At 41.0% G+C, this 16,260-nt stretch overlaps 2 pseudogenes; one reads left to right on the top strand and one right to left on the bottom strand.

Annotated features, from left to right (window-relative positions):
* Positions 1-2,037: 2,037 nt before the first annotated feature.
* Positions 2,038-5,164, bottom strand: LOC135552790 (sorting nexin-19-like; annotated as a pseudogene).
* A 6,956-nt stretch (positions 5,165-12,120) lies between these two features.
* LOC135552789 (L-amino-acid oxidase-like) lies at positions 12,121-14,338 on the top strand (annotated as a pseudogene).
* The last annotated feature ends 1,922 nt before the right edge of the window (positions 14,339-16,260 follow it).

The raw sequence follows: 16,260 nt of genomic DNA, 5'->3' as shown, positions 1-16,260 counted from the left end.
TAAGTGATTAAGGGGGGGGAGAGAAGGATTACTTATCCTATCCTAGGTATTCCTTGAAGAGGTGGGGTTTCAGGTGTCTCCGGAAGGTGGTGATTGACTCCGCTGTCCTGGCGTCGTGAGGGAGTTTGTTCCACCATTGGGGGGCCAGAGCAGCGAACAGTTTTGACTGGGCTGAGCGGGAACTGTACTTCCTCAGTGGTAGGGAGGCGAGCAGGCCAGAGGTGGATGAACGCAGTGCCCTTGTTTGGGTGTAGGGCCTGATCAGAGCCTGGAGGTACTGCGGTGCCGTTCCCCTCACAGCTCCGTAGGCATTCTGTCTCCTCAAAATGAATGTACTTTAGTGCGAAAAGTGCAAATGAATCCCAGAACAACAGCAAAGGACCTTGTGAAGATGCTGGAGGAAACAGGTACAACAGTATCTATATCCACAGTAAAACGAGTCCTATATCGACATAACCTGAAAGGCTCAGCAAGGAAGAAGCCACTGCTCCAAAACCGCCAATAAAAAGCCAGACTACGGTTTGCGACTGCACATGGGGACAAAGATCATACTTTTTGGAGAAATGTCCTCTGGTCTGATGAAACAAAAATAGAACTGTTTGGCCATAATGACCCAACCGTGAAGCACAGGGGTGGTAGCATCATGTTGTGGGGGTGCTTTCCTGCAGGAGGGACTGGTGCACTTCACAAAATAGATGGCTTCATGACAATGGAAAATTATGTGGCTATATTGAAGCAACATCTCAAGACATCAGTCAGGAAGTTAAAACTTGGTCACAAATGGGTCTTCCAAATGGACATTGACCCCAGGCATACTTCCAAAGTTGTGGCAAAATGGCTTAAGGACAACAAAGTCAAGGTATTGGAGTGGCTATCACAAAACCCTGACCTCAATTTGTGGGCAGAACTGAAAAAGCATGTGTGAGCAAGGAGGCCTACAAACCTGACTCAGTTACACCAGCTCTGTCAGGAGGAATGGGCCAAAATTCACCCAACTTATTGTGTGAAGCTTGTGGAAGGCTACCCGAAACGTTTGACCCAAGTTAAACAATTTAAAGGCAATGCTACCAAATACTAAATGAGTGTATGTAAACTTCTGACCCACTGGGAATGTGATGAAAGAAATAAAAGCTGAAATAAATAATTCTCTCTACTATTATTCTGACATTTCACATTCTTAAAATAAAGTGGTGATCCTTACTGACCTAAGACAGGGACGTTTTACTAAGATTAAATGTCAGGAATTGTGAAAAACTTAGTTTAAATGTATTTGGCTAAGGTGTATGTACATTTCTGACTTCAACTGTATATATATATATATATATATATATATATATATATATACACACACACTTGTGCTCAAAAATTTGGGGTCACTTAGAAATGTCCTGGTTTTTGAAAGAAACAGTGAATAGGCGACTCCGGGCTGATGGCCTTCTAGGCAGAGTTGCGAAGCAAAAGCCATATCTCAGAGTGGCCAATAAAAAGAAAAGATTAAGATGGGCAAAAGAACACAGACACTGGACAGAGTTACTCTGCCTAGAAGGCCAGCATCCCGAAGTCGCCTCTTCACTGTTGACGTTAAGACTGTTTTTTGCGGGTACTATTTAATGAAGCTGCCAGTTGAGGACTTGTGTTTCTCAAACTAGACACTCTAATCTAATGTACTTGTCCTGTTGCTCAGTTATACATATTCTGAGTGTACAAAACAAGGAACACCTTCCATTTTGCCCTCAGAACAGCCTCATATCGTTGGTGCATGGACTCTACAAGGTGTGGAAATTGCTCCACAGGGATGCTGGCCAATGTTGACTCCAATGATTCCCACAAAACCCAGCAGCGTTGCAGTTCTTGACACACTCAAACCGGTGCGCCCTGGCACTTACTACCATACTTCATTCAAAAGGCACTTCACCCTCTGGATGGATCGCATACACAATCCATGTCTCAGTTGTCTCAAGGCTTACAAATCCTTCTTAAACCCATCTCCTCCCCTTCATCTACACTGATTGCAGTGGATTTAATGGGTGACATTAATAAGAGATCATAGCTTTCACCTGGTCAGTCTATGTCATGGAAACACAGGTCTATATATTCAGGTTTGGACGAATTACTTGAAACATGTAATTACAGATTACATCACAATTAAAGTAATTAGTAAAATAATTGTCAAAATTAGTCATCTAATCTGATAACTTTTGGATTAACTCCTTGGTAAACCAGCATCTGCTTCGTCAGTTTATGTTGCAAATGATCAATTCCATCTCTAAAGCTTTAATGTATGCTTCCCAGTCGAAACAGTTTGTGCATATATTATGACAACATTTTGCGACGTTTTGGTTCGTTTGGTGTTCGGCAGGAGTTCTTTTTTACTGTTTGAGCACACAAAATGTTTTCTTGAGGCTTGTCGAAGTTCGGGAGCCGAAGTCTACGCCCCTTTGTTGGTGATTGGTCAACAGTAGGGATTCTTCAATGAAGTGTTGTCATTCAACGACAGACGACTACTTTTCATGCACATCTTTTCACTTGAGAAATACTGCATTCAAACATCTTAGTTAGATGTCAAATAGGTAAGACCTATAGGCTAAGACCTCCACTCCAAAAACATCCAAATTAACTACAGAGCAACTTGAACTTATGTATTCGGACGCCTTTAGTCTGCCAACTTAACTCCTGAATCCTTGAGCAAGTGCTGTCTCAACTTCATAATGCATATTCTTGATGAAATGGCATCACAAAAATGACAGCTTTACTGTCACGTTCCAGAAATAGCTTTTCCAGCGCTCATTCTTTGATTTCGAAATTATAGGCTTACACCCAGCCACCAAACATAATGTGGCCAGTAAAATAGGAAATGGTCATTTGAATGTCTGGCCCTCCCTTCATATAACAGTCTGGTATGCTGTCTCTGCCTGGCCGGCTCCCCTTTCTCTACTGCGATTCTCTGCCTCTGACCCTATTATGGGGGTTGAGTCACTGGTTTACTAGTGCACTTCCATGTCGTCCCTAGGAGAGGTGTGTCATTTGAGTGGGTTGAGTCACAGACGTGATCTTCCTGTGCGTTGGAAGAGATCTTCGTGGGTTATACTCAGATGTGTCTCTGGGTAGTAACTTTGTGGTCTGTTGATATCCCTCTAGTGGTGTGGGGTCTGTGCTTTGGCAAAGTCGGTGGGGTTATATCCTGCCTGGTTGGCCCTGTCCGGGGGTATCGTCGGACAGGGCCACAGTGTCCCCCGACCCACCCGTCTCAGCCTCCAGTATCTATGCTGCAATAGTCTATGTGCCGGTTGGCTAGGGTCAGTCTGTTATATCTGGTGTAATTCTCCCGTCTTATCCGGTGTCCTGTGTGAATTATAAGTATGCTCCCTCTAATTTTCTCTCTCTTTCTCTCCTCTCCCGGAGGACCTGAGCCCTAGGATTATTACTCAGGACTACCTGGCCTGATGACTCCTGGATCCCCCCGTTCCACCTGGTCGTGCTGCTGCATCAGTTTCAACTGTTCTGCCTGCAGATATGGAACCCTGACCGGTTTCACCGGACATGCTACCTTGTACCAGACCTGCTGTTTTCGACTCACTCTCTCTCCCACACCTGGTGTCTCAACCTCTGAATGCTCGGCTATGAAAAGCCAAATGACATTTACTCCTGAGGTACTGACCTGTTGCACCCTCTACAACCACTGTGATTATCGACTTTGTCACCATCCATGTTTCCGAACGACAAGTCTGGCAATATTTTCTTTGGTGCTTTCATATCTAAACCATGTTAATAAGATCAGTTAGAAGCTGTACGAAAGACACCCAGTCTAGTTCCACATGACAAATGGAACTAAAACGCCTGTCATTGTTCAGATAACAATACTTACTTTTGAGGAATTTTCGCAAGTCTGATTTCTTCTCCAAGCGGGTCTGTAGGTTAAGAAACTCACTATATCGACGGTTGACAGTGTGATAGGCAACTGGCTGGATAGACCCTGGGTTATCAGAGTCCATTGCTGTTTCATCCTGAAAGACGTATGTATTAACACAAACTAAACTAGATTAATATAGACTAAAATAATCTCTAAAATTCAATTTCCACTTTTTCTTTCCTCTACTCAGTGTTCTGGCCTTAAGACCAACACATATCATCAATGATCAGAACAAGTTGTGTTTCAGTAGCTTATATGAAGATACATATGTAACCTAGCCTTTTCAAACGAAAAACATGTAATGTTCTCCATACATCAAACAACAAACAGAGTCACCTTGCAATAATAACTCACCTTGACCGTGTAGAGAGTGTGCGAGTCGGTGTGACAGTGCTCCTTGGCCATGATGGTCCCAGGGATGCGGAGGTTCTGGATGATGATCGGGCTTTCGCGGCTGCTGAGGGGCTTGAAGCTGAAGGAGGGCAGGGTCACCATGGGGGAGGAGGTCTGCAGAGGGGGCTTGCAAAGATTAACAGGTTCAGCCAGTCAGGATCCGATAGTTTCGTAAAGAAGGGGAGAAGGACATTGCACGTGATGAGCTCTCCGACCACAAACCTTCCCGTTCGGGTTTCCAGGTGGGGCAGAGGGACAAGGACATGCAGCAGCAGGTCAACAACAGCCCTGGTGTAGTTCACCTCCATGGCCGAGCTCTTCACAGCAAGGTGAGGTGTGCAGACCCGGGAGTATGCTTTCCAAAGGCTGTTCTTTCCATCCGGTTGCTTCTTCAGCTAGGCCATGACATCTTTGGCTCTCAGGTAACTCTGAAGGTGGCCAAAACCCCCTGAGTCTGGAACTTACGGTCCACTCTTCTTGACCGACACTTCAGAGCCATTGCCATGGAGTACATGGCACTTTGCACCTCAACCTGAAAGTCCCACTCTGAGGACACTATACAGTACCAGGAGGAAGTCCTGGAAGATCTTGTGCACGGTGGTCTGTATATAGTGGTCTAGCTGCCGCGAAGGAGGGATCCTTTCCAATGTGATGAAACTCTCCTGGTGAACAGCGCTGTTGGAGTCCAGGACAGCCTGAGATCCCAGCCAGCTCCTCAGGAGGCTCGTGAAGACACACAGCAGCCATACATTTAACAGTCAATGGAAGAGAATCAGCCATGTCAGAAGAGCTCCAAAGCCCAGTTGGCTCCAGCGTGGTCCACTGAATTGGGCCAACAGTCTCCGACTGAGTGTGAGACATGGCTCTTCATATGACTTTTATATTCAGTGTCAAAAAAAAATGGATAAGTAACGTTACATTTATTTCACATGATTTAGCTGGCAGCACATATGTGAATAGACAGCTAGTTCATTTATTCTCTGTGATAAACTAATTTCTTCCCTGCAACCTGCAGGAAGAATTTGTATTATTGCCTGGCTAGCTAGCTACCGGTGCTAAGTTAGCTGAGTAGCTCAAGCTAGCAGCAGAGGAGTGGTCCTAGCTAGCTAGTTAACGTTATACTAACGTTAGCTAGCTACTATACTAAGCTAGCTTGTTGCTATGTAAAAGTGAAAATGTTTCATCTAGCTTCATCTAACTATTTTGTAATGACACATTGACTTTACAATGAACTGATCATATGTTCTATTACATTATTGATATGATGGGATGTCGGGTTTTCTTTCCTTTCGTTAGCTTGTTACAGTAACTAACGTTAATAGCTGCTAGCCAAGCATTCCAATGCTTTAGGCTAAATTACCCAAGCTCAATTTACCTTAGTCAATGTAGCTAACTGAATGTTTCTGAAAGTACGACAAGTAAAATTATACTGGTCACTATAACAACAGCCACCCGTAGCACGCGCTCCAGCAGGTATATCTCACTGGTCATCCCCAAAGCCAACACCTCCTTTGGCCGCCTTTTCTTCCAGTTCTCTGCTGCTAGTGACTGGAAAGAATTGCAAAAATCGCTGAAGCTGGAGACTTATATTTCCCTCACTAACTTTAAACATCAGCTATCTGAGCAGCTAAACGATCGCTGCAGCTGTACATAGTTTATCTGTAAATAGCCCACCCAATCTACCTACCTCATCCCCATATTGTTTTTATTTACTTTTCTGCTTATTTGCACACCAGTATCTCTACTTGCAATTTATCATCTGCTCATTTATCACTCCAGTATTAATCTGCTAAATTGTAATTACTTTGCTACTATGGCCTATTTATTGCCTACCTCCTCACGCCACTTGCACACACTGTAACTAGACGTTCTTTCTTTTCCTATTGTGTTATTGATTGTACGCTTGTTTCTTCCATGTGTAACTCTGTGTTGTTTATGTCGCACTGCTTTGCTTTATCTTGGCCAGGTCGCAGTTGTAAATGAGAACTTGTTCTCAACTAGCTTACCTGGTTAAATAAAGATGAAATGAATAAATAAATAAAGAGCTGGTGTAACTGGGTCAGGTTTGTAGGCCACCTTGCTCGCACACGCTTTTTCAGTTCTGCCCACAAATGTTCTGTAGGATTGAGGTCAGGGCTTTGTGATGGCCACTCCAATACCTTGACTTTGTTGTCCTTAAGCCATTTTGCCACAACTTTAGAAGTGTGCTTGGGGTCATTGTCCATTTTGAAGACCCATTTGCGACCAAGATTAACTTCCTGACTGATGTCTTGAGATGTTGCTTCAATATATCCCCATAATTTTCCATTGTCATGATGCCATCTATTTTGTGAAGTGCACTAGTCCCTTCTGCAGCAAAGCACCCCCACAACATGATGCTGCCACCCCCGTGCTTCATGGTTGGGATGGTGTCCTTTGGCTTGCAAGCTTCCCCCTTTTTCACCAAACATAACGAATGTCATTATGGCCAAACAGCTCTGTTTTTGTTTCATCAAACCATAGGACATTTCTCCAAAAAGTACGATCTTTGTCTCCGTGTGCAGTTGCAAACCGTAGTCTGGATTTCTTTAGAACAAACCTCCTTCCTGTGCGGTGTGACGGCTGCGTGGTCCCATGGTGTTTATACTTACGTCCTATTGTTTGTACAGATGAACGTGGTACCTTCAGGCATTTGGAAATTGCTCCCAAGGATGAACCAGACTTGTGGAGGTCTACAATTTTTTTTCTGAGGTCTTGGCTGATTTCTTTTTATTTTCCCATGATGTCAAGCAAAGAGGCACTGAGTTTGAAGGTAGGCGGTGAACTACAGCCACAGGTACACCTCCAATTGACTCAAATTATGTAAATTAGCCTATCGGAAGCTTCTAAACCATGACATCATTTTCTGGAATTTTCCAAGCTGTTTAATAAAGGCACAGCCGACTTAGTGTATGTAAACCTCTGACCCACTGGAATTGTGATACAGTGAATTATAAGTTAAATAATAACGAGTGCTGTTCTGTTATATACTATTGATTCCACTACCCAATTTCTATTTAGAAATACAGTGTAAATACAGCACACTACCTCTTCTATTACTTCCACTACATGTTATTTTTTACTTTACTATTTTCATCATTATTATTGATTAATGTACTGCATTGTTGAGGGAGCTAGCACATAAGCATTTCGCTGCACCTTTTATACCTGCTGTAAACGGTACGTGTGACGAATACATTGGATTTGATTTGACTCATGTGGCTCTACTTTGGCTGTTGAAAGAATCTATTTTAGTGTTCTGCTCAGATAACCTGAAAAAAATGCCACAAACGTCAATGTGGCACAATTTAGCATGGGAAATGCTTAAATCTAGAATCCTTAAAGGCTACATCAATTTGTTAACTTAGAAATGAATGATATAAACAGTGGTGGGAAAAGTACTCAATTGTCATACTTGAGTAAAAGTAAAGATACATTAATAGAAAATGACTAAAGCAAAAGTGGAAGTCACCTAGTAATATACTACTTGAGTAAAAGTCTAAGTATTTGGTTTTAAATATACTTAAGTCTCAAAAGTTAATGCAATTGCTAAAATATACTTAAGTATCAAAAGTAAAAGTATAAATCATTTCAAATTCCTTATTTTAAGCAAATCTGATGGCACAATAATAAAACATAAAATAAATAAATATGTGTATATATATTGGTGGATATCCAGGGGTACACTCCAACACTAAGATATAATTTACAAACTAAGCATTAATTTGTGTTTCGTGAGTCCACCAGATCAGAGGCAGTAGGGATGACCAGGGATTTTCTCTTGATAAGTGTAGGAAGTGGACTTGGATCCTTTCAAAATGTAACAAGTTCTTTTGGATGGCATGGAAAATGTATGGAGTAAAAAGTGTATTATTTTTTATAGGAATGTAGTGTAGTAAAAGTAGTCCAAAATATAAATAGTAAAGTACAGATACAACCAAAAACTACTTAAGTAGTACTTTAAAGTATTTGTACTTAACTTTACACCACTGGATATAAACGCATTGATTCTTGAAGAATATAACTTATAAAGGCCTAATGCGCTTAGTTCAATTATTATACCCTATCAAAACCTCAAATATAAGCTTGTTTTACTGAAATGTTTATAAACAATGTAAATGTAAACAAACCCTGTATAGCCTCAAAACATATTAAAACTATAATTTTGATATAATGGATGGTCAGTCCTTGCATCCATACCGACGGGAAAAATATTGTGGGAAGTGAGTTGGCAACTGGAGCGTTGCTGGTATCAAATCCTAGATGCCATTGCCTGCCATTGTACCCTTGAACAAGGCAACAATAGCTTCCCGTTGCCCACCGTAGCAGCCCCCCGCACCTCTCCAAAAACCTGTATGTGTGTCTTTCGGAAGGGTTGGGTTAAAAGCGGAAGTCAATTTTCGGTTGGAACTTGTGTGCAATTTACCAATAAAGTGATCGTAATACATTTGAGAATGGTTATATTTCGCCGTCGCTTAGCTTTTTACTAAAATAGATGTGGGGTTCGCTTTGTTATTGTTTCAATTAAGTATCCTAGCTTTAATAAGGCTCAAATGCCAATCTGTCAACAACACCCAATATAATAAAAGCCAGGTGAGCGTCAAAGTTTTAGGGTTCAATTCTAAATGACACCCTTTTCCCTTTGTAGTACACTACTTTTACCCATCCCAAATGACTTATTTGTTTGTAGTACACTACTTTTGACCAGGACTCAAAGCGCAATGTATAGAATAGGGTGCTATTGGGATGCATCATTAATGCAGTCAAGGAAGTAGGAAACATTTACTTTCGTCTTGTTCTTTTTCTGTTTATAATTTTTGTTATAAAGAGTAATATAGCAATCAGGTTATTATGCATGGTGAAAGGTGCATTGTGGACCACATCCATTGCATTATCACAGTTAATGTGTTGCTGACTGTTTACATCACATGAATTAAAAGGCTTATCAAGCGGCTTTTGATATGTATCCAATTCTCAATTAACGGGAACAAAGGAATTCCAATGATGTAACCCTTTTGAAACCTTCACGTTTACTTTCGATTGCACTCCTCCTGCACTGTAAACGTAGACAGGCTTATCATTTGACATCACACTAAGGTGAGTAGACGTTCTGATTGATTTAACCTAATTGTCAATGTATGTATCCAATTAAATATAACTCACTGTAGAATCTTATCTTCGAATCTTAAAATACAATTTCTCTATATCAGGTTAGGTAAGGTGCACTTCAGGTGACACTAAAATGCACTATAAAACATATATTACGTTGGTGGGAAGGGGGAAATTAGGTATGCTGGTGAATAGTAAACCTCACTAATCTAATTTGTTCAGTGTGGTTGAATCTCGAGCCGGTGTCGAAAAATATTTATTTTCGACCTCAGGAGCCCACATAGGTCACTCATTAACATACGTTGGGTGCAATTTCACACATACCATGTGTGATTTCCAGTCTTTCATGGTGAAACGCCAACTTGTAAGATTCCTAGAAGATATTTAGGCTAAGTAATATAGCTAAACTATATAGCTCACAGATATTTGTTTCATTCATGCATATCGTTTTTGATAAGTTTCTATTGATGAAGGTGTCACGACTTCCGCCGAAGTTGGCTCTCCTGCCCGTTCGAGCGGTGCTCGGCGGTCGTCGTCACCGTCCTATTAGCCAATACCGATCCCTTTTTCGTGTATCTGTTGGTTTTGTCTGATTGGTTTCACCTCTGTGTTGTTTAGTTAATTAGTGTCTGTATTTAATGTAGGTTGTCCCGCCCTCGTTTTGTGCGGGATTGTTTATTTTGTTACTCATTTTGGCTGGCGGTGGTTTGTGTTTCTTATTCTCCGGTTAGTCTGTTATCCTGTATTTGGATAATTTCACCCTGTGTGTGTATTTGGGTTGACCGTGTTTATTTTGTTCACCGGAGAATAAAACTTTATATCGCTTTCTGCTCTCTGCGCCTGATTCCACCCACCTTGATTAGACGTGACAGAAGGTGAGTGGTCTCCAGGGAAGGTAGCCTACCTGTATCTCAGTTTATGTCTGTAGGCCTAATGATTTATTCATATATAGGTGTTTTAAGGTGTCGTTATGATATGCATGATTCGCAAATCAATGTTAATGTTCTTAATTTAATAAGCAACGAAAACAAATGTGTAACTTAATATTGGTGGGGTTCAATATTATATAACATATATAATATTAGTAAAACGAAGGCAATCACATTATCTATCTACAGTACGTGCCTCCACGTTTTGCTTTAGGTTTCTATTTCTCCGGTGGGCGTGAGCATCACTAGGAAAGGGGAAAGCAAGGACTCTGGGCTTAGGAGTCAAGATGCAAATATTGTATTTTCCTTTTTATTAAACACATCTTACTTTAGCTTAGTTATACTGACAAATTGACTTGTGTTCAAAGTTCATAGCCTACATTTTTGTTTATTTGAAGAATTCGTAAAAATGCATTGTTTCAGGGAGTCCGAACATTGTCTCTACAATCAAAATAACAAGTATTGCGTCACCTTATGGGGCAATGCAAATACAAATAAACATGTGATCCTCTATGTATAATTGCAAAACAATAGCTTCTGCTTTTGTAAAAATGTGGTGTTGAATTCCTACAACACAATCATTGGAAAGTAGTGAAGGGGATGTTCAGGAACATTCTAAAAGTAATTGTGTTGTGATTTTGGGTGGAAATAAGAATAGCCCAGCAGACTGTATGCCATTCATGTATGTTGCATCTACTTTAATAACATATCCCTCTGTAGCCCTTTTAAAAATACATTTGTACATGTTTTTTTATATATTGTAAGCCTAAAGGCCTATTAATCATTCACTTTTGCTCTTTTCCAGTTCCTGTCGCTATAGTTGTGATAGTTTTCAGTGTCAATGGATACATTGAGGATCCTCTTTTTGAGTGCCTGCAAGATTCAGACTATGCTGAACTCCTTGAAATTGTGGACAGAGGTCTTCCCTTCACAAAGACACCCCATCATATTGCCATCATCGGTGGTGGTATTGCTGGACTGATTGCAGCAAAGTTTCTGGAGGACGCAGGGCACAAGGTAAGGTATCTTTTGTATAATTTACTGTATCAATGTCAACACAATTAATATCATTAACATTCTAATTTACTTATGATTGACATACTGAGAAAGGAATTTAGTGTCAGTATTGTAATTATCTGGTTATGACTAGACCTACAGTGTAAAAGGGGGAAACTGATAGCGTTTATTAAAGTCACCTTGTTCAAAAAAACAGAGGCAAGTGATTGAATTGGAGGACGGGTGGAGACCTACAGAAATAGAAGAGAGGGATGGTATGCAGAGCTGGGTGCTATGAGGATCCCTAGCTTTCACAAGTAAGGCCTGTTGTCCTATCACATGAAACAAGTAGCTACCTCTTATCCCCTGTCTTCATATGTTATTGTTCAAAAGAGGTCAAGCATCCTATCTCAAATGAATCATTATCAGATACTGGTGCATGTCCTATAGAGTTGCATAAGAATGATAACATTGTATTGGTGGTTAAAGTACACTTGCTAACTATGGCTTTTTTAATTCAACAGAATTCTTTTATAATTTTCATCAAAAATGGGCCTTGGGCTGAATCCATTTATCCAGGATGACAACACATATTACCATGTGAACGGGTTGCTGCAGAAAACATACAGAGTTAAAGAGAACCCAGACTTGCTGAACTATCCCTTGACTGACAAGGAAAGGGGAAAATCGGCTGGTCAGCTCTTTGACTTGGCCCTGTGGAAGGTGTGTGCAAAGAGAGGGGGGGGCACCCACCATTCGCGTTGAAAAATAATTGTACACATTATTCAATCATTGCACCCACACAGCTTGTGCGCGTCAAAGAACATCTGCGTAGCCAGGCACTAAAATAGAACTTGGTTCTAGTTGTGGCTCTTGACGTGCTGCAAGTCCCGCCTCTCCCATCTCCTCATTGGTTTTTAGGAGCATATACCCACATGGGTGATTGAAAGATGAACTGAAGTCCACACTCCAGTCGGTGGTGGTAATGCACCATAAAGTTGGTTGCCAACCGCAATATAAAGTCCAAAGAAGAAGCCTGGAAGGAGGAGATTACTAGAAACGAACTCTGTTTACCCTTTTATCTGTGGATTGTCGGGAGTAGAGGACCTTGTCCATTTCAGGTAAAATAACAACCCAATGTTTAAATTAGATGGTGGACGCAGGCGGTCTGGTTAGCATGTTTAGACTCCTGTGGTGGAACACTGTGTAATGTTAAATGTTGTTATATAGAGGTATGTGTCACAACAGTTATAACAAATTATTTATACAAATTATTTGTTGTAGATAAGGGATGATATGAAGACAGCTGGCTGCGAGGCCATGTTGAGAAAATATGACTCGTACTCAGTCAAGGTAAGAAAACACTTGGTTGCTTATAGGTAACCATCAGACAAGATGCAGGATTATTGTCAGACTCTAAATTGGTAGGCACTTTGCCACTTTCCTTACTAGAAACGGGAACAAATGTATTTAAATATCTCTATTCAGCCATTATAATGAGTGTTTTCTGACATGAGTATCTAGTGAAGGAGGGGAACCTGAGTCGTGGTGCCCTGCGCATGATTGGAGATATCCTGAATGAGAACAGCCTCTTCTACGCATCACTTACTGAGATGCTGTATATTCAGTCGGATATCAATGACAACACTGTGTAAGAACACCACTATGCACGTACAATCAAATTAGACACCCCGTCCTACATCTAGTGTTTAGTAGTGTATTAAAGAAGTGGCATGTTCTGTTTTTCAGCTATTACGAGATCACTGATGGGTTTGACCATTTACCGAGGGTATTTTACCAGGCCCTCAACTGCACTATCCTTCTCAACTCCAAGGTCCGACTCATCAGTCAAACCAGCAGCAATGTGACGTATCCTACCAGGACTGGCGTGATCCATCCTCTCTGACCAACCTCACAGTCGACTATGCCCTGGTGACAGCTACAGCAAAGGCCACCCTCTTCATGGACTTCCAACCCCCGCTGTCACCCCAGAAGATGGAGGCCCTGCGGTCCGTGCACTATGCCAGCTCCACCAAGGTGGTCCTCAGCTTCAGCGAGAGATTCTGGGAAAAGGATGGTATCAAAGGGGGGGAAAAGCATCACAGATCTCCCCTCTCGTTTCATCTACTACCCTAGCCACAGCTTCACAGGCACGGCTGGGGGTCTCTCCTCGCGTCCTACACCTGTTCCGATGACTCCACTCTGTTCCAGGGGGTTAGCGAGTATGAATTGAAGGCCTTGGTGATGGATGACCTGGTTAAGATCCATGGGGAGGTTATATGTCCTCTCTGCACTAGAGGGTTGGTGAAGAAGTGGGGGCAGGATCCCTTCAGCCTGGGGGCTTTTGCCCTTTACACACCTTACCAGCAGACGGATTACGCCTCGGACCTGTTCAGGAATGAGAGCAGGGTCAACTTTGCTGGGGAGCACACGGCACTACCTCATGCTTGGATTGAGACTGCCATGAAATCTGCACTAAGGGCAGCCAGGAACATCAGTAACCTGGAAGGATAGACATCTGGGGCCTGGGCACATCAATTTTTATTTTGAATAGCTTGAGAGGTTGAATGTTGACAAACTGAATGACGAAATCCAATGGCCAAACCAAAAACGATTTATTTTGATAAAACCTTTTTAGTACTGTCTGATGCATTTGGTAGTATTCATGTGTTCTGCTCTACTCAATATAAATGGCACAACATGAGAGGAGTGTTGATGAAATGTTCAGCAGAACTGAAAATGTTTACTGGCCTATTTACAAGTCCCCTTCAGGGCACAATGTTCATACTTTTTTCCCTTTCGAACCTGTTATTTTTGTGTGTACTGTTTAAAAATGGCAATTTTGTTAAATAGCCTACAGTATTGTACAAAATAAAAAATAACTGTCATACAGACGTTATAGAGATGAGTAGCACTGTGTAGGTGTAGTTCTTGGGCCTATGTTTTCTTTTTTTAAATTTAATAAAGCTGTATTGCAACCAAATACTTTGATTCTCTAGCATGTCCAAATTAGGCCCACCTGTTGAATAATTGTACTGTGGCATATCATTTTAGGCAATGCTGTTATGGGTTCGACGCATAAGGGAAAACGCAATGCACAGTTCTTACAAAATAAAAAACATTATAGCCTATTTCTCATTGTCCACCTCCCATCAATGGGCACCATCTGCGTGAACCGGTTGGTTATAGACAAGGTAGTGTCAATGAAGCGGTCAACACAGAGGCAAGCCTCTGTCCGTGAATCCGTTTGAACGCGGGCTCCCCTCCATGCACTTGTCGAGACAGACATTTGTGAAGTAATGCAATGAATCAGCTAAGTCAACTTCCATGTGGAGATCTCAAAACAGATTCCGTAATCAACTCGCAATTCGGTGTGTCCATTCTGAGAACACATTTGATTGTATAATAAAAATATAAATGCAAGATACAGTTCAAAATAGTTAATGTACCTAGCTTTAGTTGGCTAGCTAACTTCGTAGCTTAGCTCCATACATCAGAAGTTATGCTATCTACCTGGGCATGAAACTGCGCTTTCTGTTCAATTGCGATCATCCTTTGGAGCTCTGAAGCATCAGCCTTTTCTGGCGAATTTAAATCAAAGCCGTCTATTACAGTACCTAGGATTGGTTACAGTCGGGTTAATTCAACCGTTAGAGATATAATGACCTCTGTAGGCTTGTGCGTTTGTTGCTCAGTGGTTTGTGGGTTTGCTCTATTACGAAGATAATTGACTAACACATGAGTCATGACTCCAATATTTTCAATGTTCAGCCTCTATTTTATCTAAGGCCAACCCATTTTTTTCTAAAGCCACAAGATGTATTTTTTGGGCTACTTGACTAAATTCACATAGAATTGTGAGTTATAGATATATAATTCTCATTGAACGCACGTCTAAGAAGCGGTATATGTTCTGTGTGCGATATTCCTATGCTTCCCCTTCTAAAGTTTTGTTTTTGCTATTTTACTTTTGGTTTTATACACCAGCTTTAACCAGCTGAAAATACAATATTTTTGGATATGGTAAATATATTTCACAGCTGTTTAGATGGTACAATGATTCTCTACACTAGCTTGTTTTGTCACATGAAATTAGGGGAACTATTCACATTTTTGCAAACAGGAAATGGCGGAGCATTTTCTGCATTGTAACGGTTTTCTTGTGGTGAAGGAGAGGCGGACCAAAACGCAGCGTGGTTGATTCATGTTTAATAAAAAAAGATGAACACTACAAAACAATAACCGTGGAAAACCAAAAACAGCCCTATCTGGTACAGAGACAGGAACAATCACCCACAAACACACAGTGAAACCCAGGCTACCTAAGTATGATTCTCAATCAGAGACAACTAATGACACCTGCCTCTGATTGAGAACCATACTAGGCCGAAACATAGAAATACCCAAATCATAGAAAAACAAACATAGACTGCCCACCCCAACTCACACCCTGTCCGTTACTAAATAATGACAAAACAGAGGAAATAAAGGTCAGAACGTGACATGCATATTGCACCATTAATAAAACAATGTGAACATTTTAATAATAGGATACACACATGCAATCTAATGGATAGATTCTGTTCAGGGGATAGTTCACACAAATTATATATTTGTTTCCTTACACTGTAAGCAGTATTTGGACAAGATATGGCATTTAAGGCACAAATTCAATGCAAGTCAATGGAACCTACAATATATTAGCATTTTCACGGTGGTGGAAAAAAGTACCCAATTGTCATTCTTGAGTAAAAGTAAAGATACCTTCATAGAAAATTACTCAAGTAAAAGTGAAAGTCACCCATTAAAATACTACTTGAGTAAAAGTCTAAAAGTATTTAGTTCTAAATATACTTAAGTATCAAATTCCTTATGTTAAGCAAACCAAATCGCACAATTTTCTTG

The sequence above is a fragment of the Oncorhynchus masou genome, chromosome 13 (assembly GCF_036934945.1).
Source record: "Oncorhynchus masou masou isolate Uvic2021 chromosome 13, UVic_Omas_1.1, whole genome shotgun sequence".
NCBI lineage: Eukaryota > Metazoa > Chordata > Actinopteri > Salmoniformes > Salmonidae > Oncorhynchus > Oncorhynchus masou.
This window is presented reverse-complemented; position numbering and strand designations above follow the sequence as displayed.